Genomic DNA, 27,956 nt, shown 5'->3' with positions numbered 1-27,956 from the left:
ACCATTTTACATTCTTACCAGCAATAAACAAGGATTCCAGTTTCTCCATATCCTCCCCAACACTTGTTATTTCGCGGGTTTTTTGATAGTAGCTATCCTAAAGGGTGTGAAGTTGTGTCTCATTGTGGTTTTGAGTTGCATTTCCCTAAGGACTGATGTTGAGTATCTTTTCATGTGCTTATGAGCTATTTGCCTATCACCTTTGGAGAAAAGTCTATTCAAATCCTTTGCCTTTTTAATTGTGTTGTTTGCCTTTTTTGTTGTAGGATTGTAGGAGTTCTTTATGAATTCTGGATATTAATTGCTTAGCAGATATATGATTTGCAAATATTTTCTCCCATTCCGTGCGTTGCCTTTTCACTTTTTTGATAGTGCCCTTTGATGCACCAAAGGGGACTAAATAATTTTAAGCAGAGAATTGATATTTCCCAGTTGGTATGTAAAGGGTGGATTGGAGTGGAGTGAGGTCAAAAGGCAGGGAAACAGATTAAATAGCCACACTATCCCGGCAAGACATGGTAGGTTCTGAGTTGAAACAGAGAAAAACTTGAAAGGTAGACATTTAGGAAGCAAAGGCAACAGGATTCTGGTGATAGTGTAGAGAAAAAAAGGGACAGAGGGAGGAAAAAGTGTTGGGAAACTACTTCCATATTCAGCAAGAGATGAGGAGAACCTGAAAAGGGAACATTGATGAGAGCAGAGAAGGGGCCACATTTGAGGAGATTAAGTTCCAAATGATTGGACAGGTGTGAGAAAGGGAGGAGTGATGAGTAACCCCAAGCATGGGCAATCCAGTAAAATATGACCGTAATTTACAGTTAACAACCTAAATTAAATTAGTCTCTGACACAGACTAGCCTAGATGTGTTGGTTCCTGTAGTAGCCGGGTTTACTGGAGCCTGCCCTGAATCATCCTTCCCTCACTTTCCACTAAAGTCATTTCTCCTTGTGAAAGTATCTTCTATGATTGATCACTATGACATGATTTATCAACCTCGAATCCTTTTTTGGGAGGGTATGGAATAAATAAATGTAAAAAACATAAGCCCATATTGTAATCTGGAGCTTTGTGACTTTGAATAAGGACCTAAACTCCATAAGCTTCTGTGTGCTTCCATGTTTGTTAAATATAATATAATTTATATTAATGAATATAAGTCTGTATTTTAATGGCACCTTCCCCATGCAGATGCTGTGAGGATCAAACGGAAATAATTCAGATCAAACCCTTAGCACTGGGCCTGGACACAGGAAACCTCAATACATATAAGCTGCTGCAGTCTTTGCTCTTCCACCCCCATATCCGATGGCCAAGCCCAGTTGGATCTAAAACAGCTTGAAGGCTGTGGCACAGCAGTGAGCAGTGCAGGCAAGCTGTGCAGGCCAGAGCCTCTGGCTCTTCATCCAGTGAGTATTGTGAAAGAATCACACCCTTGGAATCAGAAAATCGTGGGTTGAAATCTTGAATCTTCTGTTGACTAGCTTTATGTTAAGCTGTTCTCCTTAAGACTCAAGAGGGGGTGACAGCAGGTCAGTCCCAGTGGTGAAGGGAACACTGGTCGCTTCTCACAGAAATTTGTCACTGTGTTTTGTCTGTCTTCAGAGGCATGACATCCAGTAGAAATGGCAGCTTCTCTCACTTGGAGCCCAGATCTAGAGTTGAATCCCCTACCTATAGGAATACGGTGGTCAACCTGGATGGTACACAGGATTGCACTTCAGAATGTTTATGGTGCTGGGTAAGAGAACTAGCACATATTGTGTATCAAAGCCCACTGATCATTATCACCTATAAGGTGCATCTTCCCCCACCCTCAGGGGAAGTGACACCATGGAGAGCTCAGTCCCCAGCTTGTTGGCCACTTCTGAACCTCAGGAGTGTGGGTTACAGCCGTCTAGCTGTAACAGTGCATCACAAGGTGACTTCCTGACAGGCTATCTCTGCCAACAAAAGGTTGCAGCTGTTTCATAGCTGAGAGTGCGAAGGACTTTGAAATGACTGCATTTAAATAAGCATTTTCTGCCCCATGGGTTCAGTTAGCAATGGTTATGTCAAGCATTTAAAGGTGTTGTACCCCATCGAGCTACATTTCTACAGGGAAATGTTAAGGAAAGATGCAACTATACGTGTACAAAGAGAGATTAAGAAACCATAGTCTGAAACCACATGATTTTAATATTTCTAACACAGGCTAACCCAAGCTCTGGAGAATATGTGACACCACCCCTCCCCCTACAAAAAAAGGGCTAAATGGCAGCTTTTATGATTTTTTTGTTTAATTCTCTTAATGCGAATTAGCTTGTCCGTGTATTTTGTCTACCTTCAAAGGAGTTAAATACAGCGGAGAGTGCTAGTCACAAACACGTGTATTCCACAAGCTAGCACTGACCCATACACATTTCAAATTTGAATTAATTGCTGACATTAAAGATTGGGGAGGGCAGCAATATTCAGGGTTTCAAAACTGCTGGGAAGTTATGTTTGCTGGGTCCTCTGACAAAGCAAACGCCAAGATGGGATTAAATACGCAAAAATTTTATTAGGGAAAATGCTTCTATGAGGAAAAAATAGGGAGAAGCCCAGAGAAGGCTGGGAGGGCAAGTCTGAGCAGCAGTGAAGGAGAGAGGAAGGGAAAGTTGGGTTGAAGTGTTCTAGGCTGCCGAGCAGTCTGAGGAGGGTTCAGCAAAGAGTGGAGAGTCCTGGGGGCAAAGCTGGCTGTCAGAGGAGTCCTGTGTCTCCCAGGAATGGGTCTGCTAGTACCCCTGCTGCCCTCAGCCATTGGCTGGGCACAGACACTGGGAAGCATGACTTCTGCACAGACTCAGCCATGGGTTTCAGTGTGCAACAGCTGGGGCATTGGTCAATTGAGCTCTCTCTGGTTGGAGGTCTGCAAGTGCAGCCCAATGTCTGCCACTGAAGCCATCTCCGGGTAGACGGTATCTAACAGGCCGTTAATCAACCTAAAAAAAGGATGCCCAGAATATTCCCTGCCAGGGAGCAAAGACTTAAAATAGCCAGCCACTCCTTCCTCTCATCCTTACATCCTTAGAACACTGTCTCTTTACCTGTCCACTAAGGTCTTGTATTTGTACGACACTCCTCTGAAAACTCTAGATAAACAAATACATATATATACATATATATGAATGTATATGTGTATGTACCTAAAGAAAAAAGAGCAATCTCAAAACGTATTAATTATAGTATAAATGCTAAATGAGTTTGCAGTGAGCAGAATGGGGGTTTGAACTAAAAATCTTAAAGGTCATTTTCAGTCCCAATAGCTATACTTCTTTAATTGTTCTTAGGGAAAGATTCTTAAAGGAGTAGACTGTTTTCAATACCCTTTTTCTCTAACTATAAAAGTAAAATGTGCTCTTTGAAAAATGAAGAAATATATTTTAAAATCAATCACCCCAAATTCTATCACAGAAATCATTAACATTTTAATATTTTTCAGAGCATATGTGTATATCTTTTAACTTTTTTATGACCTTGCTAACATATAATTTGATATCCTTTTTTTATAGTATAATGTATCAAACATTTCCCCATATCATTAAAAACTCCTTAGCACGGTATGTATTAGCATACATCTCTGAATATTTCCTTATGATAAATTCCTAGAAGGCTAGTAATTGCTAAGGCAAAGGGCATGCAACCTTCTAATGCTTTTGATCTATATTGATAAATTACTTTATCAGTGGCATATAAGGGTACCTGTTTCCCTAAACCTTCCTTAACTCTAAAGACAGTATTTAAAAAAAAAAACCCTTGTCAGTTAGGGAAAAAATGGCATCATGTTTTTAATTTATTTCCTTTAAACACTAGTAATATTTAACTATTTATTTTATTAGTAATTTATAGTTCATCTTTGATGAATTATTTCTTCACATCCTTGACCAGTTTTCTATCAAATTTGTGCATTTTTATTATTGGTTTACAGGACTCTTTACATATTAATGACCTAACCATTTATCTATCAAATATATCACAAATATTACCCATGTGTCATTTACTTTTTAATTTTGTTTATGATGTTTTTCTAATGTACAATTGTTTCATGCATTCAAAACTAGTGATCTTTTCATTTATGATTTCTGCTTAGATAAGCCTTACCTATTTCAAGATTACATAAAAATTTACCTATGATTTATTTATTTTTCTACTGAAAAGAATATAAAAGTGACTTTACTTTTCACATTTAAAAATGTCAGCCATCTGGGATTTATTTTTATATATTTCTCAAGGTAAGAATCTAATTTTGTCATTTTGTAAATTGTTACCAGTTTGTTCCAACACTATTTATAGCATAATCTAGCCTTTCCCATTTATTTGAATTTTCATCTTTATTACACACAAGGATAGAATTTTTAAATTTTTGTGGGTTTAAAAAATCTCCTTTTGATTCATTTCCAGTTTTCCTGCACTGCCATCAAAGAATGTGGCCTATACATTTCTCTACTTTGGGAAATATACCAGCCTTTCTCTTTTGCTGACCACAGTGGATCTCAGCCACTGTGAACTACTGTGTGGTATTTTGAAAAGTAAATTGCTACTACTCATAAAATATTTAAATTTGTGATTGGCGTACATATGAATTAGAGTCTATTTGATATATCACCAATAATAATATCATTCTCATTCACTGGCATTACAATTGTTTTTTCCTCAGTTTTACTGACATATATAACACTGTATAAGTTTAAGGTACAGAGTGTAATGACTTGACTTACATATACTGTGAAATGATTTCCTCAATAAATTTAGTTAACATCCATCATCTCACAGAGATACCAAAAAAAAGAAAAGAAAAGAAAAGAAAAAAAATATTTTCCTTGTGATGAGAATTCCTAGGAGGCATGACAATTCTTTACAGTGGGGCAGACATGTAGGAGCAGTATGGAACCCTATCAGTTGTGGGTTCCTGCTTTTGCTCCTTACCCTGGTGTCCACGAGGCCTACTCATTATAGGGTTCCTGTTCGTGAATTTCCAGAAGGACTCTGCTTCCTATGATGCTTTCTAAAGTCTTACAGTAATTCTTCCTAGTCCCTCCAACTCAAGCTAGTATGATTAAGCTTCTATTCCTTACAATGAACAAAGCCTAACTAAAACACCACCACTTTCTTCAGCACAGGAAGAAGGGAGCAGTTTATACCCATCAGAGCAGTAACCTGACAAGGTGGACATGAAACTCAAGCATGGATCTCTAAGGAAGGCAGGCAGCCCTGGTGAGTGGGAGCCTTCTACTGGGGGGCGGAGTTTGCCTGTTGTGGGGTAGCCCACCATTGCCTGGGCTAGGCTCTCTCTCCAGTATCTCCCTTACCACCTGGCCCTGAGCACTACTGCAGTGGGATCTGACTCTGCCCTTGGCTGTTTGGTACACTTCCAAGAGGTTTGTAGGGATGATTCACTACTCCCTGGCAAGTCTAGCTCCAGCCTCTCTGCATGGGTGACAGTGAGATTCCATCACAAACTCCTTCTTCTAGTTCCTTGGGTCTTGCTTTTGCATTTAGCAGATTGAGGGTTGCCTTTATTATTCTTTCAAATGGGTCTCACTTCGTTTAAAGAAAGTATCTAACAAATATTTTTTAGATTTTTCTGGATTGTGGTAGCATCTTAATTGAGTTTCTCAGATAGTTACAGATTTCCTCCTATTTTAAAAAATTCCTTTGAAGGAGCAGGAAGGAGTTAAGCCCTTGTGCTCAATTATTATCATGAGTTGAAAATTACATTTTCCAGTTTAATTCTTTTTTTCTCTCACTTAAAACCAAAAAGTTTTAATTTTTACATAATACCTCCTTATTGAATCTGCCCAACTAATCGAGGGGAAAATGCAATGAAAGCAAATCACCTGGTAGAAATATCAGGAGATCTTTAATAGCTGTAAAGTATTATTTAACATGTAATTTGGATACTCTCAGAATAATAGGCACTGTATTCTTTGGGGGTTTTTGCTCTATTCTTTTCTCCACACATTCTTTTTTTTTTTTTTTTTTTTTTTTTTGCCGTACGCGGGCCTCTCACTGCTGTGGCCTCTCCCGTTGCGGAGCAACAGGCTCCGGACGCGCAGGCTCAGCGGCCATGGCTCACGGGCCCAGCCGCTCCGCGGCATGTGGGATCTTCCCAAACCGGGGCACGAACCCGTGTCCCCTGCATCGGCAGGCGGACTCTCAACCACTGCGCCACCAGGGAAGCCCTCTCCATACATTCTTTGTTCTCTCTCTTCTCTCCACAGTCAGTTCATATTAGGATACCTAGTGGGTGATTTTAGGAATAAATAACTCATTCATGAAACACAATTTGAGCCCCACCATTTACAAAGCTTTCAGCAAAGGGTTGTAGGAAATGTAAAGGGTAACCAGGTGCTGGCTATAGCAATTGCCATTATAAGCAAGCTTCACGAGAAGAGCACATGAAAAGGTGTTCAGCATGATTAGTCATTAGGGAAATGCAAATCAAGCCTACAATGAGGTACAACTTCACACGCACTAGGACAGCTAGAAGAAAAAAGGCAGGCAATAACAAGCGTCTGGGAAGATGTGGAGAAATTGGAACCCTCCTATTCTTTGAGGTGGTGAAAATGTTCCAGAATTACAGAGTGGTGACGGTTGCCCAGTCATGTCGATATACTGAGAACGACTGAATTGTACAATTTGCAAGACACGTATTCGACATGTATTAGTCAGAATGGGTTAAGTACTATAACAAATAAATGAAATCTCAAAGGCCTTTAAAAGAACCCTAAAACTTCAATAGGAAGTGGGGGAGGAAGAGCTCAATTCTGACAAGGGGGACTTTGGAAAGCTTCCCAGAACGAGTGACTTCTAAGCCATACCGCAGAGAACAAGTGATAATACAGTAGCCATCTACAAATAGCTAAGTGTGCCAAACATCAGCCTTTATTTCTAATTCTCTATATACATAGTATGGTCACTCTGCTGCAGATGAAGAACCTGAGGTTCAGTGGTCAAGATGCCTTCCCCACATGACAGAGCTAGTGAGTGGCAGAGAACACTGGGATCAGCTGAGAGGCAAGCTCTTGATATGTGTAGGGGTTTGAGTAGTCTACACAGAGGGACATGAGCAAGGGCACAGGGGTAGAACACAGCACAATATGGAATGGGAAACAGCAAATCAGCTGGGTAGCTGGGCCATCATCCATCCAGTTAGCGATTGGAACTGAAAATCGGCCTGGAAAGGTAAGCAGAGGCCAAATTATGGAAGGTCTTGTGTCGTGATGGAGAAGTTTAGAATTCATTCTGGACCATCAAAGAGCTGGAGGCATGTAAGCTAAATGGATCTGTGCCTTAGAGAAGGGACTCTGACAGCAACAAGGATAGTGTTCAACCAGAGGGTCTGAGGCCAAGGTGACTGACTAAGAGTCCAGCAGAGAGGGACTGAGGCCCGGACTGGGGTTGCAGAACTAAGCAAGGAGGAAAGGAGGAAAAGAATAAAGCCACCATTTCAAACTGGTGAAAGCATTTTAAATGTTCATGCTAATGTTTACCTTACATCGACACTGAGCGTTCTGAATAAGGCACAGCTGTTCATCGACAGAGGTATTTTGGACCAAGGACTGATTGAATTAAACTGAATGCTGAAGCATAGAAATGTCATCATGTCTCAAGCCTTCTAGCCACCTTTGCGCTGTAATCTCCTACCTCTGTCAATAGTCTTCTGGCTAGAAGAACCCACAGGAAGCTTCTGATTAGCCAGCAGGTGTCACGGCCTGACAGGGTTAATCCTTTTTTCTTGTTCTGGCCCCTCGCAAGTGATAAAGACCACTCTGGAGAAGACGGAAAGTGTACTGAGGCTACCTATCATCTAGCAGATTCCAGAAGATAAAATTGTTCTTTTCTGTGCCCAGTGGCCACCGTCAACGTGTAGTCTAAGCAGCAGGTCTAAGAGCAAACCCCAGCTCTGTCACTTATTAGTTGGGGTAAGCTTGGTGTTGGCCATATTACTTAACCTTGCTGTTCCTCAGATCTCGCCTCTAGAAAATGGAGATATTCCTAATAACTTTATTCCTTTATAGCATTGCAGGGGGGCTTAAATCAGTTAAAACATGTGGGGGAGATTAGAAAACTGCTTGATATACACTAACACCCAAAAACCACTTGAAACACTTGTTTTGGAATTTTTCAATTCCTTCCTTTAAGAATATGATCTGAAAAGAGTAGGTTGTTGATATCTCAATGACAGCAATATTTTCCATTAACTTGTAAAAACTTTAATTCTCCAATTATATCTCAACTGAAAATAAAAAAGAAACTAACACTTTGTAACAGAAAAATAAAATAAAATAAAAACTTTAATTCTCAATAATTGAATCTGAAATCAGTCCATAACATCAGAACCAGTATAGCTTTTGAACTGCAGTGTAATGAGAGGTAATGACTTATTAGCTTTTTTAGGGGTTCTTGGTTAATTATGGTGAGGGAAGCTGCAACTTTTTATGTTTACCTCCTCAATATTGTTTCACTTTCTGAAAGGGAGTAGGGGAAGGAGAGGGGGTTTTCAAAGAGGGAAAGTTGAGATGGAGATGAAAAATTTTTGTTTGTTTCTGTTTTTACTTTCTCTTTTTCACATACACGCCCACACTTACGCACACACACGCACACAATTTCCTTTTCTACTTTAGCCACATTCCTTTGGTTATATCACAGTTGCTGAAGTTTCTGGATGTCAATATTTCCTTTCCATTGTCACTAAGAGGAGCCCACATAGTGACTTAATAAGTTAATAGCAACCCTTACTCCTGAGGCTGTATAGAGTTCCCACTGTCTGGCTCGAGTGCTATAGGAACATCAAGGTCTTCAGTTCTCACAGAGCTTACAGTTGATTGGAGAGACAAGACCAACACGTGAAATAACAATACTATTAGCACATATAAGCTGGAAGCAAGATAGGACTCTAGTGGATACCAGTAAGAACCAATGACTTCAGCGTCTGGAGATTCATCTGTTACACCCACAGTGGTGGAGCTGTTGTGTGACCTGAGAAAAGGGGCTCCAAGCTGGAAAGCGAACTTCCGCTATGTGGAGAAGGCCATGAAACAAGGAGAGGAAGCAGACAGCCTGGGGGCGGGGGTGGGGGGTGGTGGTTGGCCGACCCCTCCCAGGTACCGGGAGTTCCCCTCCCTCTGCTCCATTCTTCTCTTTGACCTGTGGCTGAATCTCACTCCTTGGTCATGGATTCCTAACACTTCTTGCTCCAAGTGACTATGTTCCATGTTTTCATCTACTCCAATTTTGAAAATGAAATAAAGAAAATACATACCCTAAGGAGAAACCAGAGGAAGAAAAAAAAAACAGATGTAAGAATCATAATTTTCCTATCTAGAAAATCAGGTTACTCAAAGTACTTCACACACAGTTGAGAGACCAGTTAGAACCATTAGCAAGTTGTTAGCACTGACTTTAAACTCCCTGCTCTGATGTAGCCCCAACCATTCAGAAGGAGCTGTGTGGTGTCACTAGAATTAACCATTAAAAGAAAAATACAAAAACAACACTCAATCCACAACTGCTTTGGGTCCATTACCTGGGTAATGTGCATTGTGGTACCCCCAAAGAAGATTTAAACATTTAAACACACACACACACACACACACACACACACAACTATCTAGTCTCAAATCAATAGCTACTGATCTTGATGCCACCATAAAGATATGGAAGGACCCCAGTAGTATAAGTCTGTAAAATTTCAGCAAGTGAGAGCAACTATGGATTTTCCAAAGGTTCAGAAACTCAGAGGCTGGGGTTCTTCAGCCATTGTAGGAGTTAGACTGAGGTATAAAAGTGGGAGAGGTTGAAGAGAAAACATGTTTCCAACAGTTAAGAATGTGGGCTCTGGCATTTGACTGATGAAAATCAATCTTGGCCTTGTGCTAATTAACTCACCCCTCTGTGCTTCCATTTCCACATCTGCATGGGAATGATGATAATATTCATATCTCTCTGATTGCTTTGCCGGGAAGATGAAGTGAGTTAGCTCATGTACATTATGAATTACATAATACCATGCTTACCACACAGCAGACAATCAGTGTTAGCTGTTATTGCACGGAGCAAGTACAAAGAAAGCACATTTCAGAGTAGTACTTATTTTAGGATCACTTGTTTCTGAATAATCCTGCCAAAGCTACTTTTGACTTGATTATTCAGAAAAATTAACCAGATTGGAAGCTTTTTTAAAATAAATCACATAGGGCTTCCCTGGTGGCACAGTGGTTGAGAGTCCGCCTGCCGATGCAGGGGACACGGGTTCGTGCCCTGGTCTGGGAAGATCCCACATGCCGCGGAGCGGCTGGGCCCGTGAGCCATGGCCACTGAGCCTGTGTGTCCGGAGCCTGTGCTCCTCAACGGGAGAGGCCACAACAGTGAGAGGCCCGTGTACCGCAAAAAAAAAAAAAAGAAAAAAGAAAAAAGAAATCACATAAATTGAATTCATTTAAATTCATATGAGAAATTATAGGAGGCAGCAGTGTATAGATTTTACTATCTTTTATTCAATCAACCTGTACTTTCATTGGTTTCTTTTTTTACAGTCAGTGGTAAAGGGACCCTATATGTCTTAGTCAGTTTGGGCTGCTAAAACAAAATACCGCAGGCTGGGTAACTTAAACAAGATATATCTACTTCTCACAGTTCTAGAGGCTGGAAGTCTGAGATCAAAGTGCTAGCATGGTCAAGTTCTTGGTAAGGGCCCTTTTCCCGGTTTGCTTGTGTTCCGGGTGGGGAGAGGCGGAGTGGAGGAGAGCTCTCTGGGTTCTTCTTATAAGAGCACTAATCTCACCATGAGGCCTCCTGCTCCCCACCATGACCTCATCTCCCAAAGGCCTACCTCCTCCTAATACCACCAGCATCGGGGATTAAGGCTCCAACGTATGAATTCGGGGATACAAACATTCAATCCATAACGCTGTACTTAAAAGAAACATAAACAAAAATTTCAAACTTATGTGTTATAAATGGTTCTATAGAGCCAAATATTTATAAGTTAAAGCTTTAGAAATAAAAGAAAATCAGTTATGAAAGAAGTGCCTTTGAAGGTTAAAACTTAACTTTTCTGGGCAAAAGATTTTTTTTTTGAAAATTGTATTTAGAGTGTTTGAAGATACATAAGCACAGAGGGGTGAAGTAATTAGCACAGTCTAATACAAATGTATAGTAGATTGAGATTGTGCTGACCAAACAGATGTGCAGGCAACTCCTGCTGTGTGGTTTAGGGCAGGGGTCCCCAACCCCCGGTCCATGGACTGGTACCGATCCTCGGCCTGTTAGGAACAGGGCCGCACAGCAGGAGGTGAGTGGCTGGCGAGTGATTGAGGCTTCATCTGCCACTCCCCGTTGCTCCCCATTGCTTGCCTCACTGCCCAAACCCCCCCCAGAAAAACTGTCTTCCACAAAACCAGTCCCTGGTACCACAAAGGTTGAGGACCACTGGTTTAGGGTACATACCTAAGCCTCTGCAGCACCTCAGAGGCCCATCCTGTCTGCACCCCGCCTCCCACTGTACCCTTCCTACCCTCTCTTCTGCAGTCCTTACCCGAATCACCATGGTCCCACTGCCCCTGCTGTGGCTACGTGCAAGAAAATGTGTGTGCAGGGGACTTCCCTGGCGGTCCAGTGGTTAAGACTCCAAGCTTCCACTGCAGGGTTCAATCCCTGGTCTCGGAACTAAGATCCTGCATGCGCCCTGGCAAGGCCCAAAAAACAAAAAAAAGAAAGAAAATGTGTGTGTGTCATGGTTGTGGTGGTGATGGGAATCTCCACTCCCATGTCCTCCACATTTGGGGGAGAAAGGAAAGGTGCCCCAGGGATCCCAGGTAAATGAGAAATGAATGTTCACATTAAAAAAAATGTTTATCAGAGCAGTTAATTTCTACAGAAATACCAGCACCAAACAGGGTTTACTGAGAGGCAAAAAGGGCTTAAGTTCCACGACACCTTGTTCACATGAGCCTTTCCCGGGGGGCTTTTGCACTTTTAGCTTCCTTATCTGGAAAGTGGCTCCCCAAATTGTAAGTGATTCAAACCCTACAAAACCTGGATTGTTTCTGGTCAGCATTATAGGTTAATTATGGGATTCCTTTCATGGACTTTTGTGACTATCCTGAGAACCTTACTACCACATAAAATGTTGCTTCTAAGGAGTAGTTTCTAGTGAGAATTAACACAACATACCACCTGTTCTCAGCCCTGGGAAGATGTCTGGTCCCTAAACTAGGTTCTTAACAAATGTTTGCTGATTGAATAATAATGAAATAAATGAAGGGAAAATGGATATACTTGAAGCACTTACTGAGTACTTCTCTCTGGAGGGTAGGATTATGGTGATTTTTATTTCCTTCATACCTGGCTGAGTTTCTGAAATTTTTCCACAGTGAACATGTATTATTTTGAATAATTAAAAACTTGCTTTAAAAGTTCATAGTATGGATTTTGTAAACTTATACATTTATGGAGTGCTTGCTCTGTGGCCTTCTGTACTTCTGAGGTTATCAATTCAGAGGATACCTACATTGCCTTGCTCTCAAGAAATCTATGGTGCCAGTCGCTGTTCTGAGCCCTGAAAAGATAGATTACAACACAGGTCAACATTTATAGAGCTTGGTCTATTCAGGTGGTAGTGCGGGAAGGAGAGAATTGGGGAAAGAGAAAAACCTGGTTATCCTCACGCATTCTTTTATATAGAATTATATGTAAATAAACACACACACACACACATCTTAGTGATATACTTCTTTCATCTTACCATAGGAGGTTTTTAGGAGTGGCCTAAAAACCCCAGAGAAATGTTGACTACATTTGGATAAACCCAGCAGATGGATTTTCACTCCCAACTTTAAGAAGGAATGCAAAGAGAGAAAAAAAAAAAGTCTACCAAATTACCAAATCTGGGATTAAACTATATATTTGAAAGAACAGCTCATATTTATTGAGTTCTTACCATGTGTCAGGCATTATGCAAAGTTTTTTATATGCATTGCCACCTCATTTTATTTTCCTTTTATTTTGACAACATGCCTATGAGATAGGAACTAGTATCACCAATCCCATTTTACGGATGAGGGAAGGAAGGCTGAAAGAAATAACAAGTCACCTAAGGTAACAGAGATGGTGGCTGCAGTGCCTGACTGGAATCCTAATTGGCCCACCAGCCCTTCTAAACCACTCCTCTTCGGGAGGCCAGATTACAAAGAATTCTGGTTCCAAAGTGAAAAATAAACCAGAATATGGATAATTAAAAAAAAATGGAATACAAAGGAGTTTCAAAAACAATGTGATACCAGCCTTTCAAATTAAAAAAGTAAAAACACTGGAAAACCATTTTCTTTTTTCTTTTTGCTCAAAAAGGCCAACTTCCTAGACATTATGGGTGGGTTATTAACTCATTTCATTAAACTAAATTATGAATTTGCTTTTCAAGTAAGTGTCTCATCACTGTCACAGCTCCGATGTGTCCTTTCCTGTTTTCCAACTTCATCTTGGCTCAAAGTAAGAAATGATTCGGTTTGTGTGTAATCCACGGGACCCAGGGAGGATCTTTTGCCCCTTTTGTTTTCTTGGGTGTCCTCACTCTGGAGGCCTGGCATTCCTCACGTGTCTAGGGCAATGCAGGAGCAGCGAAGCGCGGGGAAGCCACACAAAAGACATCCAACCACTATCAATGTTGAAAGATCAATTCAGGGCGCACACGAAACACCCAGTATGCCCAGGAAAAGAAGAAAAAATACCTTCTCCCAGAGGGTGAGAAACTGGTTGACCTCTTGTGAGTGTCCACAAAAAACTGAGCAGGTAAAATGGTGGGCGGCGATCTTTGTGGATCCCCAATCATCCCAAACGCGCCTTGCAGGCGCGGCCTCCGCCCTTTAGTCCCAAGAGGCCGGAGAGGCAAAGAGAGGGCGCAGGGCGCGAAGTCTCAGGCGGTGTCTCCTTCCCCTCCCCAGTGCAGCTTCTGCCCAGTGGCCGACGCTTCATTCATCTTGCAGGCGCCGCGGCTCCAGGGCAGGGTAGCGGGGCAGGGGCCGGGGCTGCTGGGCAGCGCCCGCCGGTCCAGCGAAGGGAGGGGCCGCGCGGCGCGGCGAGGATGCCCGGCCTTCCCTCCCTCTGCTTCCAGCAGGCGCAGCCCCGCGGCTGGGCCCAAGGGCTGGCTTGGGTTTCCCGCAAAGCTGGGCCGCCCCGGCCTCCGAGCTGCCCCGTGGCTTCCACGCCACCGCCCGGGTGTCAGGCCCAGGACGCAGCTTTCGCACACACACGCCCGTCCTCACCCTCCTTCCCTCTCTGCAGCCCTGGCAGACCCGCTCTCCTGGTCCCTTTCTCCGGGGTGCGCGGCACCCTCGCGGCCTCCGCAGGCCGTTCCCAGGGGCGAGGCTGGGTGCTGGACGCGCGCGGGAGCCGGGCGCGGGGAGGGGCCGGCGGTGGGGGAGTGTCTGGCTGCCCCCGCCCCTCGAGTGAGTGACTGGGCGAGGAGGTCCCCTCCCTCCCTCCCCCTCCCTTTTTCCAGGTCCCCTCCCTCGCTCGCTCGCTCCCCACCAGCTCCGGCTTGCTCCCTGCCCACTCCCACGGGGACGTTCCGTGCAGCGGCCGCCGCTTCTTTCACACTTTAGTTAGGAGCCGCGCGCCGCGCTCAGATACTGAAGAGCTGGCCGCGCGCCGCCGCCTCCCGCACGCACGCACGCGGGCCGGGCTTCGGGGGTTTCGGCTCTTACTCCCGGCGTCTGGGAGGAGGGGGAGACCCGGACTCACTGTGGGGAGGAGGAGGAAGAGGAGGAGAAGGGAGGAAGAAAACAAGCGAGGAGGATCCGGGCGGGGGGCGGGAGGCTTACCACCTTCAGCCCCCCCCGCGAGCGCCCAAGGTAAGCGTGAGCCCACGCCGACCTGGGGCGGGGGGAGTTGGCGGCGCAGCCCGCCCGGGTTCCGCTCCGGGCGCGCCCGGGTGGGCTGTGAGGGAGGCCTGCGGGGTGCCTGCCGCGCGGCGGGGATGGGAGCCGCGGTCGTGGCGCTGCCGGCGCGCGCGGCCCGGGCCGGGGCTGCTGCTGCTACTGCTGCTGCTGCTGCTGCTCCTGCCGCTGCCGCCGCCGCCGCTGCCGTTGCGGGGCTGGCGGGGACGGAAGCTGGGGTTGGGGGGAGCTGCTGGGGGCGTCTGCTGGCCGGGGCGGAGGGGTTGGGATGCGGTTGGGGCTGCTGACGACTTTCGTCACATTGAGGCCTGGGTGTCTGGGATTCGACTCCCCTCCCTTCCCATCCGCACTCCCCGCCGCCCTCAGCCTTTCCTGCTCCTCTCGAGCTTTGCCTGTAGCCGCCGTACTTTGCAAGCCAGAGCTTGAAAGAAAAAGCAAAATTCAGAATTCTCTGCTAAATCTCCGAGTCTCTTCTCCCGCTCCGGCTGATTGATGTGTTTGTGTGGGTGCCGTGATCCCCGGGATTTCTGAAGTTTTGACCTTTTTGGGGTGACTTGTCTCGATGCAGCGATTTGCCCACCTCGATGTATTTATTATTCGTGCCCATGCGAGGCAGCCAGAGGGTGCCTGGTTATTGTACTGGGGAAAGATTTCACTCCCTTCTGCAGGCAGTTCGCGAAGTGCGGCCGCCGCAGCTGCCTCTGGTTTGTTGCCTGACGTCCTTCGCCGGTCTTCCACCCTGCCCCCACCCCCTCGTCGGAGGGAATTTTTTTTTTTCTACTTACTGTTTGTGTGAGAGAAGCCCATGGGCTTAGAGCCTTTCATCTCCCATTCATCCCTCTTATAAAGCTCTGAATTGTCTCAGGCACGACGGTAAAAATTGGGGTGGCTTTCTCTGCTCCAAGAGTTGCACGGTCAAGGATAAAAATATATACACATAAACACGCATTAATCCTGGGAGGTGACAAACACAGTTTGCGATAGAAGTGATTGTTTTCCAGTAGGAAGTTGACGACCTATGTATGAGGTATCTCCCATCGCATGTGAGGTAGGAAAATTGTTTTAAAATAGATAGTTGCTTATTTTGTACCGTGGCTGGAAGACGGCCCTAAGTTCAGCTATTGGAGCAAGTCTGAAAGTGATACACCCTGGTCACCCAGAACTTCACTAAAGACACATATACTCTGACTCAGACTTTGGGAGGGGGACTGACACCATACATTCCATGTAATAGTTTTTTTTTTTTTTTTTTTTTTTTAAGGAAACAGTTGGGCAGTTTGGGGAAATGACACGTTCATTACACAGACAGATCTTATGAACACTTCCTTACTTCATGGGCTGGGCTCACCTTCCACCTAATGGAATAAGCTTTCAGTTGGTAGAATTGGGATGTACCAGGATCGAAAAAAATTATGGGTAGAGTGGGCCTGGGCTACTCTAGCTTTCTTGGGGGGAGAAGGTGATGTTTCTGAAGGGTCTTTTTCAAGATGCTCAATCTGGGGGTTTCCCCCCCTTTTTCATACTTCTAGAGCTGGATTGTAGGATCAATAGAACATGCTCTGTGTTGGCTGTTTGGAAATGCCACTGATCAGGCATGGAAATTAATTTAGACTTAATTATCTATTTTTCTTTTGCTGCTTATAAAGTAGTAAGTGCCAGTGATAGGACAGCTGAGTGTATTTATCTCTGCATTAAACTAGCAGTTCACGGATCAGAAATGCAGCATTGAAATGTAACCTCCCTTAGTGTTTCCTGCTGTGCAAACTGGGTTCAGAGAACCAGCAGCTCCAGAGGGCTACTCGGAAAAGCGACAAAGACAAGCGGACTCAGCACTTGGATGAGCAGATGCCTGCGAAGGAGTGGGGTGCTTCTGTTGTCAAGCTTATCTCCATTCGGGCATTTTTCCCAAGAAAAACTGGACTTGGTTGATAGGGAGGAAAAGTTCATCCTAGAAGGATCCTGAGGTTCTAGCTTCCCTTTTCAGCTGACTCAGTTTCAGTGGTTGAGAGAGCTGATAATTTTGTTTTATTGGCTAGTAATTTACCCTTTATCCTCTCACCCCTGATCTCACTTTATCATCTAGCATGGATTTCTGGGAATTAATAGGCCACAGCTGAAGTGGTTTGAGCTTCTTGAAGAATCACAGAGTACACATCAAAAGCTTGTTCATTAATTGGCACTATTTGCTGTGACTGATGCAGAAACTCTACCCAGGAGGAAGGTGGTGTGTCCCATTGTGAATATCATTTCCAGGTTGATGGTGCCTCAGCACTGTGTTGGATTTTTGACCAGGCAAGACTTGACTGTCACATCCTGAGTGGCTTGCTCCAGGCTCCTTGTGGCCCCTTTCTTCTAGCTATTTTCTGTCAGGGAATGAGATGCCCCAGGTTGGAGAGAAAGAATCATGGTACCACCCTAGAAAAGGAGAGGGCAGGAGATTATTCACAGAGGGTCTTAAGTGTGATAAGTATCACCAGCTTCACATGAACTTATCGATAGAATTTGGAACCCTGTGAGGCACAAGCAAGTGCATTTTTGGACATCTTTGGAATTTTAGAAGCCTTGGAGCTTGGGAGAAGAAGTAAAAGCTGTGATTACTTAGGCTCTCATTAAAACATGAAAGGCAGGGGCTTCCCTGGTGGCGCAGTGGTTGAGAGTCCGCCTGCCGATGCAGGGGACACGGGTTCGTGCCTTGGTCCGGGAGGATCCCACATGCCGCGGAGCGGCTGGGCCCGTGAGCCATGGCCGCTGAGCCTGCGCGTCGCAACGGGAGAGGCCACAACAGTGAGAGGCCCGCGTACCGCAAAAAAAAAAAACAAAAAAAACAAAAAAACCCATGAAAGGCAGATTGCAATAGATCAATATATAATACTTGGAAAACTGAGAAGACAGGGATAGGGCCTGTGTGCAGGGAGAATTGTACACTGAAACTGTATTTTAAAGTTGGTGACAGTTGTGACTTTAAGAGATCGTAAATCAAGAGCTTATCTAAAGTGACATGTAAATTATATACATACATATTTTTAAAGTAGGCAATTATTTTGCTTGACTCCCTTAGTTATGAAGTTTAATTTTACAAGTTACAATTGCAACAAGAAACAACTTGACATGCTGTGGTTATGCAATCAGGGCAAGAGTGGTTGCACGTAAACTGGGCTAGGATGAACATGGAAATGAACACGCAGCAGTGTCCGCAGTCACCAGGTATTAAGAAGTCTCTTGTTTGGGCTTCCCTGGTGACGCAGTGGTTGAGAATCTGCGTGCTAATGCAGGGGACACGGGTTCGAGCCCTGGTCTGGGAGGATCCCACATGTCGCGGAGCAACTAGGCCCGTGAGCCACAAGTACTGAGCCTGCGCGTCTGGAGCCTGTGCTCCGCAACAAGAGAGGCCGTGATAGTGAGAGGCCCGCACACCGCGATGAAGAGTGGCCCTCGCTTGCCACAACTAGAGAAAGCCCTCGCACAGAAACGAAGACCCAACACAGCCAAAAATAAATAAATTAATTAAAAAAAAGAAGTCCTTTTTTTTTTTCCTTTTTAATTCATTGTGTTCCTGGAAAATGCATTTCCTAGTTTGTAGGGTAGTCACATAATGTCAAGATTGCTTTCTCTCTATACTTGTGAGAGGAGATGCAGCTGCCCCAATCTGAATGGAAACTGAGAAGATTAACTAACCGAACTAGGTAGTTAGAGGCAGACTGTTTTGCTCATCTCTGCAACCCCCATGGCGGCTTGTACACTACCTTGCACTTGGAATAACTCAATGAGTGATTGAATTGAATGGAATTAACCTAATTAGTTAAGATCTGTGATGTGTCAAAAACCTCCTTGGAAATGCATTAGATGCGGATTTCCATTTTAATAAATCAGTAGGATAGTTTATCAAGAGCTCCATATTATGCCTCAGGTCGGGTTTTTAAATGTTGAGAAGTATTGGACAGGAAAGTAAACATACCAAGCATAATGTCTTCTCAAATAGGAATTTCTTGTTAGGGTCATCTTGATTTGGAATATAGATAATATCCGTAGTTGACAAATATTTCTTCACTCCTGATTGTGACTGTGGTCTTTCTTTTTTTGTCCGAGGCATTCAGTGAATAACAATGCTTCCTATTTATAGGGTGCTTTATGGTTTTCAGAGTTCTTTCATGTACCCTTGTCTTACTTGGCATTGTACTGCAGCCATAGCACTCAGGGCTTTCCATGCTGGGGTCTCTCCCAGAAGATGCCTGCGTCACGGAGTCGGGGAGAGGTCCTGGGGAAGCTCACAGGTAGCCCCACCTCTTGGTTACTGGATTTTCTCAAGGGAGCCGTAATTGCTATTCGCTGCTGGTCCCTCTAAAATAAAACAAGCAAAGTTGAGACTTGTCTCATGCAGCGAGCACACTCAACCTGCCAGCATTCATTCTGTGGCTCTGCCCCTACATCTGTTCGCTCTCCTTGGGCTGCCTTTTACCTTGCCCCTTTGCCAAGCGTCCCTTTCATCTACCTATCCTTTCTGAAGTGTTGCCATGTTTTTCTGTCCCACAGATTTTCATCCATAGGCTCTCCTGCTTCTTCTCCCACCACCTTACTTTTGCCTGCAAGACTTGGGTTGTGTGTTTCAGAATGACGTTTTCCAGTACTTGAACCGCATCTCCAGGCCCGCTTTCCCTCTGACTCCTCCCACCTCTCTGCTCCAGTGTAGACTTTCTGCTTCCAGCCACTTCTCCTTTCTACCCTCAGGGCCCCTCTGCCTTGCCCTACTTTGCCCCCTACACCTCCCTTACTCCTTCCACCCACTTCTCTCCATCAAGCCCTCAGATCTTCCAGCACATGCCTGCCTCTGCCTGTTTCACAGGCTCACGCCACCTCAGCAGATGTGTTTAGCATTCATGAGTTGAAGTCCGCATACATGCTTTGTACCTTTAGAAGAATGGAGTTAGAACACCCCCAAGTTGGGGGATCTTTCTGCTTTTGTTTTCACTTTTGATTGCACAATATTTTTGACTTTTAAAGGCTCTTAAGCCCTTTAATCGTAGCAGAAGCACTTGCTTCTTCACTTCACTTAGCTATTACAGCCTATGTTGGATAATAGATAAAGGAATATCTAGGCGACTATTGTTATTTTTAAAGATTGGACAACATATCTTGAGAATATGGCACCATTGAAAGGCTTTCCTGTACACCCAAATCTACTTACTAATCACAGAAGTAGAATGGTTTGTTTAATTTCATCCTCAGTACCTTATTTTTTTCTCCTTTGGTTAAATAAATGTTGGTTAAATGAATGTTGGTTAAATAAACATTACTGTAATTTGAACCAAATTTTTTCTCATTTGTGGTGGTTTCTGCTCTCCATGAACATTTTATAAGCTCACTTGACACATTTCTACCAAGCAAGGATTCTTTAGCTAAGACCTAACATTGTTGCTTTCCCTTATAAATTTATAACCTTTGTTGGCCCTACCAGTAGGGTCAGTGGGAGAAAGAGGACTGCTACTGGAAAAACACAGCCTATTGACTCATTGCATACGTACTTAGATTGGTCTTTTTACAAAACGGTACTTCAGAAGCAGATCCAGCACTAGTTACGCAATATCCTGAGTGCTCCAGGGCTTTTGGAAGAAGGTGCTTTAAACGAGGACAATTGTTTTTAAGTAAGAATTCCCTTTCTTTGATGGATCTGTGTTTTATTTGAGTGCAGTGGTTTTTGCAGTAGTTTCAGCTTATTGTTACACCAGATATTAGGACGTTTTCTACCTTACTTGGTGACATGTTTTTCCCTGAGCAGGTAAAGGAGGAGAATGAGAGGTTGGTGGTCTTTGCTGGGTTGTGAGGGCATTTTTCATACCCATCATCACAGATGCCGGTGGAGTAGGTGACACCCACTCAACCATCCAGTAGATGCAGTGTGTATCATCACAGGCACAGCTAAAAGCTTCTCCCTGAACCCCACAGTTGACAAGGAGATCTACACATGTCGTTGACAGTGCAGGGGAGCTCCTATATCAACACTACAGTTTCTTTCAGGAGAGGATTGAAAGGCCAGATGTAGAGTAAGGAGATGCTGCAGGCTCAGGCTGAGGTTTGCAGAGAACTTTTCAAAGACACATAATTAATACATGCCAAGGGGTGACTTCAGCAGCTCTATCTGAAAGTTCTGCCAAAAGCAATTTTCCTAAGATAATTTTGTAACAGTTCTTACAATTAAAAGGTTATAAAGGAATAAGCTACATAATATCTAACTCTGTCTCAGGCGGGTACTATTACTATTTTGAGGAAGGAGGTGAGAATCCAGGAACCTCTTTGAGTTGTTTAACATCTACTGAAAATTCAGGTGTTCTGGTTTCTATGCCAGGAGTCCATGACAGTCTAGGTACAGCTCCCAAAACAAACGCTCTGCTTACCCTTGGTGGCCGTCCGAACACCCACCCCTGCCCGACCCTGAGCTTTCCTCCCTCAGTGGCTCCTCTTGGGGTCCAAGCCATTTCTCGAGTCTCAGTTCAAATCCCTTCTCCTTCAGGGAGCGTCTTCTCTGACCATCAGAGTGGTTTCTCCCTTGGCTTCCACGAACTCCTGCAACACTTATTTGTTGTTTATTTTATTTCATTATTAGTTTTGGTCTTCATTTATGTTTATTTGTCACCCCACCGAATTATCAGCTCTTCTGTCGTGCCCACTGGGCCTTAAGAGTATAACATGCTGAATAAGTAGCTGTTGGTTGATTGACAGCTGGTCATTGGTCTGAGGCTTAGAATTTTTCTTTGTGAAGACCTTGCTCTCATTTAAAACTCTTTAACCAAATGAGGAAGTGGAGCTTCTCAGGAATGAGAAAAGATAGTGGGAATTGTTTAATTCCTTTGTTGCCCAAGGTTAAAGCATCTAATCTCTCTTAGTCTCTTAGATAATATATTAAACAAACATTTACTTTTGTTGATGACACTTTGTGTCATCTCTGTGCCTGGCACTGGAGAGATGCTGGAGATACAGATAAGAAGGCCTGGCCCTGACTTTGTGGACTTCTCAGACAGGTGTGGGAATCGGCAAGCACATGGTATGTCGTAAACAAAGAGTCAAGGTGCTTTGGAAGTTGAGGGGAGAAAGCAGCCAACTCTGTCTAGAGGTAGGCTGACCCGGCACCCTGTCTCCCTGGGACAGTCCTGGTCTGTGCCCATTGTTCAACATAGTTATTAATGCACCCCCTTTGCCCTCAAAAGTCTCCCAGCTTGGACAATGAATTATACGATTCCCCAACATAAAGAAGTCATAGACGGCTTCACAGAGAAGGAGGTATTCTGGATGACACTCGAAAGCTGCACAAGGGCCCCCTAGGGTATTGCTGACATTTCCAAAAATACTGGGGGACCAACATTGGTTTGCTAACTGTTTTTCCTCATTTACTATGGATTCGTAGACTAATTCACAGACTGGCATTTGTGGATAAAGGGATTTGGGGGCAGATGGAAGATGAAGTAGGGCATTCCAGCAGAGGACACACGGTGATGTGGAGAAACGTGGATGTGGGCCATTGTGGCTGGAGCTGCTGCATCTTGCAGCACGATGCAAGAGAAGACTGATCAACCGTGCAAGGCTTCACAGTACATAGTTTGGACTCATTGCCCAAAATAAGAGGCATTGAGAGATTGTAAACAGGGGAGAGATAATTTGTTCAGCATATAATTTGCATGATAGATGGTTCCTTTGTGAGTGTGGGTAAAAGACTGGAGGGGAACAGAGAGTGTCCCCAGGACACCTACCACACAATTGGGGCCCAGCACATATTTGTTGAATGAATGAATGAGAGAGAGTTTTTGAATCTGTGGTAGTTGAAGCTACATGGTTTTGTATGAGATTGCCCAGGGAAAGTAAATATTATAGAAGGAAAACACTGAACCATGAGTTCCAGGGAACACCAGCTCTTATGGGCTGTGGATGGAAAGGATAGTGAAGGAGACTGAAAAGTGCAGGCTCCTCACTGAGACAAGAGAACCAGGCAGGTGGTGTCAGGAAGAGAGGACGGATCAAGAATTGGTGTGTGCTTAGAATTGGTCCATGAAGAAGTAAAATGGCATTGAAGAGTTTTTCTCAGAGTTTGTAATTCTATTATTAAATAGAAGTGGAAATATTTACCTTATGGGAGATAACAAGATATAGGTACTTAGTATTATTATTATATTCATGCTGCATGCAAAGTTTGAAGTTTTATCACTTTGTTAGTTTTATATGTCGGGATTCTGAGGTTTGCCTTATATAATTTATGCCAGTACCTGGTGCAGTAAAAACCTGAGGCCATGTTTTGGGAGGATGACGAAGTAACACAGTGTTTAATCATTGTGAATTTATGATTGTGCATAGTGATTTATAAAGGGGTTAAAACACTTGGGTGTTTACATTGCACCAGATGAGGAGCCATCCACAGTAAGGACACGTTGAGTGACAACATTGTGACAAAGGACGGCTAGTTGCAGGAGCCAGGCTGAGTAGCAATGTCATTAAAGGTTTGTGGTAGAAATAGAGACTCTTGTTGCAGAGTGAATTGTTACTTGTCCTCCGTCTCCACTGAGAGACCCTGGATGGAGATGGGGGCAGCATCATAAATGTATTGGAAAGAGTGTGGGCTTTGGATTCAGCAAATTTTATCCCTTTTCCACCACCTCCTAACTCTAGCTTCGTGATCTTGAATATCAGTGGTAATAATTGACAGTAGTAACAATAAAAGCTAACATGTATTGAGTGCTTACTCTGTACCCAGGTGCTGTGCTAAGTACCTCACGTGCATTGTCTTTAATGCTTGCGACAACCTTATGAAGAACCTACGACTGTTACCTCTACTTTATGGATAAAGAAGAACTGAGGCTTAGGGTCTCTGGGACCTTGACCAAGGTCTTGTAGCCAGCAAGTGGTAGTGCTGAGACTGGAATCCAGGCCTTCTGACTCTAAAGTCAGGCTTTTAATTATTCACTTCTGGGCAGTTGTCTTTTCGCCATTCCCGCTGCCCTTCCCACCACACACACATTCCTTTCCCCTCACCTACTGCTTCTCTTTGAAGCAGATCACAGACACTATGTCATCTTGTCTGTGTATACTAGATTATATCTCTAAATGATAGCAGCTTTTTTTCCTTTTAACATAACCACAATATCATTATCATTCCTAAAAACTTTTAACGATAATTTCTTAATATCAAGTATGCAGTCAGTAACCAAATTTTCCTGGTGGGGCCAAACATTTTTTTAATGATTTTGTTTCACACTTGAGAGATGGATCCGTCTTTCTTTTTTTTATGTTATTTTAATTTATTTTTATGTTTTTATTTTTTTGGCTGCGTTGGGTCTTCATTGCTGTGCGGGCTTTCTGTAGTTGCGGCGAGCAGGGGCTACTCCTCATTGCGGTGAGCGGGCTTCTCATTGTGGTGGCTTCTCTTGTTGCGGAGCACAGGCTCTAGGTGCGCGGGCTTCTGTAGTTGTGGTGTGTGGGCTCGGTAGTTGTGCCTTGCGGGCTTAGTTGCTCTGCAGCAGGTGGGATCTTCCCGGACCGGGGCTCGAACCCGTGTCCCCTGCATTGGCAGGTGGATTCTTAACCACCGCGCCACCAGGGAAGTCCCCGTCTTTCTTTATAGGCTTCCTTTCTCTATTTTCCCCTCTTCTTTTTCTCCCCTAGCAGTTTATTTGTTAAAGAAACAGGGATTTAATCTATAGGATTCCCTGCATTCTGTAGTTCGCTGATTGCATCTTCTTTCTTAGTGTTCTTCACTGTATTCTTCAGTTTCCAATATTTCCTGTAGTTTGATCTAGACTGGAAGCTTGATCAGGTAGTTTGGCAAGAGTACCTCATAGAAAGTGTTCTTCTGTACTTCCTCTTATATCACATCAGGAGGCCTTCTTGTTTCTTTATTTGTGAGGTTAAGACTAATTGGTGGATTTAGGTGTTGTCAGCCTGACCTTTCCATTCTAAAGCTTCCCCAGGCCCTTCAAAAACCACTTTGGCCATTGCTTAGATGTATTATTTCAGAAACAGTTGAAAAATGATGATATTCTGTCATCCCTTCTGCATTTGTTAGCTGGCGTTTTTCTATTAAGAAGAAATTTTCCACATCAATTACTTGGTTACCTCGGGATATAGGAAAATTAATGCTCAGTTTTGTTCCCTCTGTTTTAAATAATGTTCAGAATTATGAGTTGACTTTCTAACATCTTCCAAAGAAGACCAATGAGGTTTTTTTAAAAGTATCATTATGAGCTCATAGATTTTAGCACAATTCATGTGTTTATAGTCCTTTGAAGTTATTTCTTTTGAAGTTCAAATTATCTTTGGCCTGTAGGAGACTCTTTAAATTGGCTTCTGAATCATTTTGATATGACTCTCGTGGTCTTTGAGGACGTCTTTACTTTGTGGTACAACAAGGTATTTCAGGCTGATCTAGTACTTTTCCTGTTCCAGATCTTTTTATTGGTAAATGGTATTTAGATACCACAATACGGGTGTTAGTAGTTTTCATTGCCTCTGGGCTGGTCATTGTTCCTAGGTCTGTTCAAGTGGACAAAGTTAGAAAAATATATAAGTATGTATATCTAGCTACTGAGATATAGATATATACATATGTTTGTGTATGGATATGTTTTTGTATGTACATGGTGTATGTATGACATGTATATATACATATGTGCATATTGTTTCTATTTAATGTAAGCAAACATATCTCTATTTTTTCCTTTTAGAAAAAAGGTTACTATAGTTACACACTTTGCCTTTTGCACTTAATGGTGTTTTTCAGAGATCACTCAGAAGCCATATATGAACATTTCTTAGTGCCTTTTACAACTTCAGAGACTCCACTGTGTAAATAAACCAAACTTTGTTCATTTGGATATATACTATTTTCAGTCTTTTGCTCTTACGTTGTATTGGGAATGATTTGTTTTTGGTGGTGGGGTTTTATTTGCAAATCAGACATAAAGCCTGAACGGAAACATTATTTTTCCGTAGCTCAGTGGACAGCTGAATGAACAGTGCTGCAGTGAATAGCCTTGTGAATATTTATGTACGTATTCTTGCCCGTTTATCTTTAGATAGATCCCTAGAAGTGGGATTGCTGGGTCAAAGGATGAATAGATTTGCAGTTTTGTTCAATATTGCCGAAGTCCCTTCTGTGGGTGCTACACAATTTTGCATTCCCACCAGAGGTAATGAGAGTGCCTTCTTACTCCACAGTCTTACCAGTAGACATGTTGTAAAAACCTTTGGGTCATTGCCATTTAAATGATACTTCAGTGTGATTATAATTTGCATTTCTTTTATTATGAGCTAGCTTGCGTTCTTTTTCATATGTTTTGGGGCCACTTGCATTTCTTTTTCTGTGAACTGCCTTTTCATATTTTTTGCCGATTGTTATAGGATTTTAGGTCTTTTTTTCCCCTTTATTTTATGAAGCTTTTTATGTATTAGGAATATTATATACTAGGGATATTATCCCTAACATTTGACAATTTTCCCCCGGTTTATCATTTGTCTTTTTCCTCTGATTATGGTTTTTTTAGTGTAAATTGTTTTTCCTTGATTTAGTTATATCAGTCTTTTTCTTTATTGCCTCTTGGATTTGAATCAGGATGTGGAAAAACTTTTCTTCTAGACTGTAGAGCAGCACTATCCAATAAAAACATAATAGGAACCACATATGTAAATTTTTAACAGCCACAATAAAAGAAGTAGAAAGAGGTGAAATTAATAACATTTTATTGAAGCCAATATATCAAAAATATTGTTATTTCAACAAGTAATCAGCATTTTTAATTACTAATGAGATATTTTACATTTTTTATGCTAAATTTTTGAGAACTGATGTGTATTTTATTTATTTATTTTTATTTTATTTTATTTTTTTTTGCGGTACACGGGCCTCTCACTGTTGCGGCCTCTTCCGTTGCGGAGCACAGGCTCCGGACGCGCAGGCTCAGCGGCCATGGCTCACGGGCCCAGCCGCTCCGCGGCATGTGGGATCTTTCCGGACCGGGGCACGAACCCGTGTCCCCTGCATCGGCAGGCGGACTCTCAACCACTGCGCCACCAGGGAAGCCCTGATGTGTATTTTATACTTAGCACATCTCAATGTGGTCACTAAATTTTCGTTGTAAATACTTAATCTGTATTTAGACTATAAAATTTACAGTTGAAAAAGTAAATTCACATAACCAAGTTGTTCTAAGTGTACGTAAAAGTTTTCTAATAACTGAGTTGAGTGTCAGTTTTTTAATTTCAATTTAAATTATTCAAAATAAATTAAAACTTCAAATTCAGTTCCTAGCCACATTTCAGGTACTTGGTAGCCACGTATGGGTAATGACTCTCATTTTGGACAGCACAGTTATAGGATAGTCACTCATATTTTCTTTTAGCACTTGTGTGGTTTTATCAATTAACATTTAAATCTGTGACCATTGGAATTTATTTTGCTGTATGGTCTGGGGAATGGACCCAATTTTCTCTCTCTTTTTTTTTTAACATGGCTATTTGGAAATCACAAGCCACTTACTTATTAAAAAGTTCATCTTTTCCCCACTGATTTGGGATGTGCCCCTATCCTATAGTTAATTGCTATAAGTAATTAATTAGCTATATTTCTGCATTTTCTATTCTCTTCTATTGGTTTGTCACTTCATGTTCCAGTACCCTACAGTTTTAATCATAGAGGCAGTATAAATATGTTTTAACATTAAAACCATGTTGAGGTACCATTTCATACCTAGTAGATTGGTAAATGTCTGTCAACATCAAGCATTGGGCAAGAATGTGGAGCAAAGGGAATATACATACAATGGTGATGACAGTATAAATTAGTATATGATTTTTGAAAGACATTTGGAATGCCTTGTGAGATGGTCCCCTGACCCCGTTAGCCTTCAGCGTAGCAGAGCAAGGTAGCAGAGCAGATCCAAGCCTGGAGTGGGAGCAGTTTTGTCTAATAACTTCAGTTTGCCATTCTAATATTATCATTTTCTATATAAATTGGATGGTGAAAAAGGTTGGGAGGGCAGTGCCTTAGAGAAACTTACACATGTGCA

The 27,956-nt window shown here is 43.0% G+C and overlaps 2 protein-coding genes across 2 annotated transcripts in view; both read left to right on the top strand.

Moving 5' to 3' along the window:
* TSEN15 (tRNA splicing endonuclease subunit 15) overlaps positions 1-5,236 on the top strand; it is a 269,598-nt gene extending 264,362 nt beyond the window's left edge. The window contains exons 16-17 of the transcript XR_009563307.1: positions 1,190-1,407; positions 5,135-5,236. The gene's annotated coding sequence lies outside the window, so the exon portion shown is untranslated. The remainder of the gene's footprint in view (positions 1-1,189; positions 1,408-5,134) is intronic.
* A 9,284-nt stretch (positions 5,237-14,520) lies between these two features.
* Positions 14,521-27,956, top strand: part of C1H1orf21 (chromosome 1 C1orf21 homolog) — a 231,797-nt gene continuing 218,361 nt past the window's right edge. The window contains exon 1 of the mRNA XM_030873069.3: positions 14,521-14,871. The gene's annotated coding sequence lies outside the window, so the exon portion shown is untranslated. The remainder of the gene's footprint in view (positions 14,872-27,956) is intronic.

This window comes from Globicephala melas, chromosome 1 (assembly GCF_963455315.2).
Source record: "Globicephala melas chromosome 1, mGloMel1.2, whole genome shotgun sequence".
NCBI classification, from domain to species: Eukaryota; Metazoa; Chordata; class Mammalia; order Artiodactyla; family Delphinidae; genus Globicephala; species Globicephala melas.
Note: the sequence above shows the minus strand (reverse complement) of the source record. Positions and strands in the feature narration are given on the sequence as shown.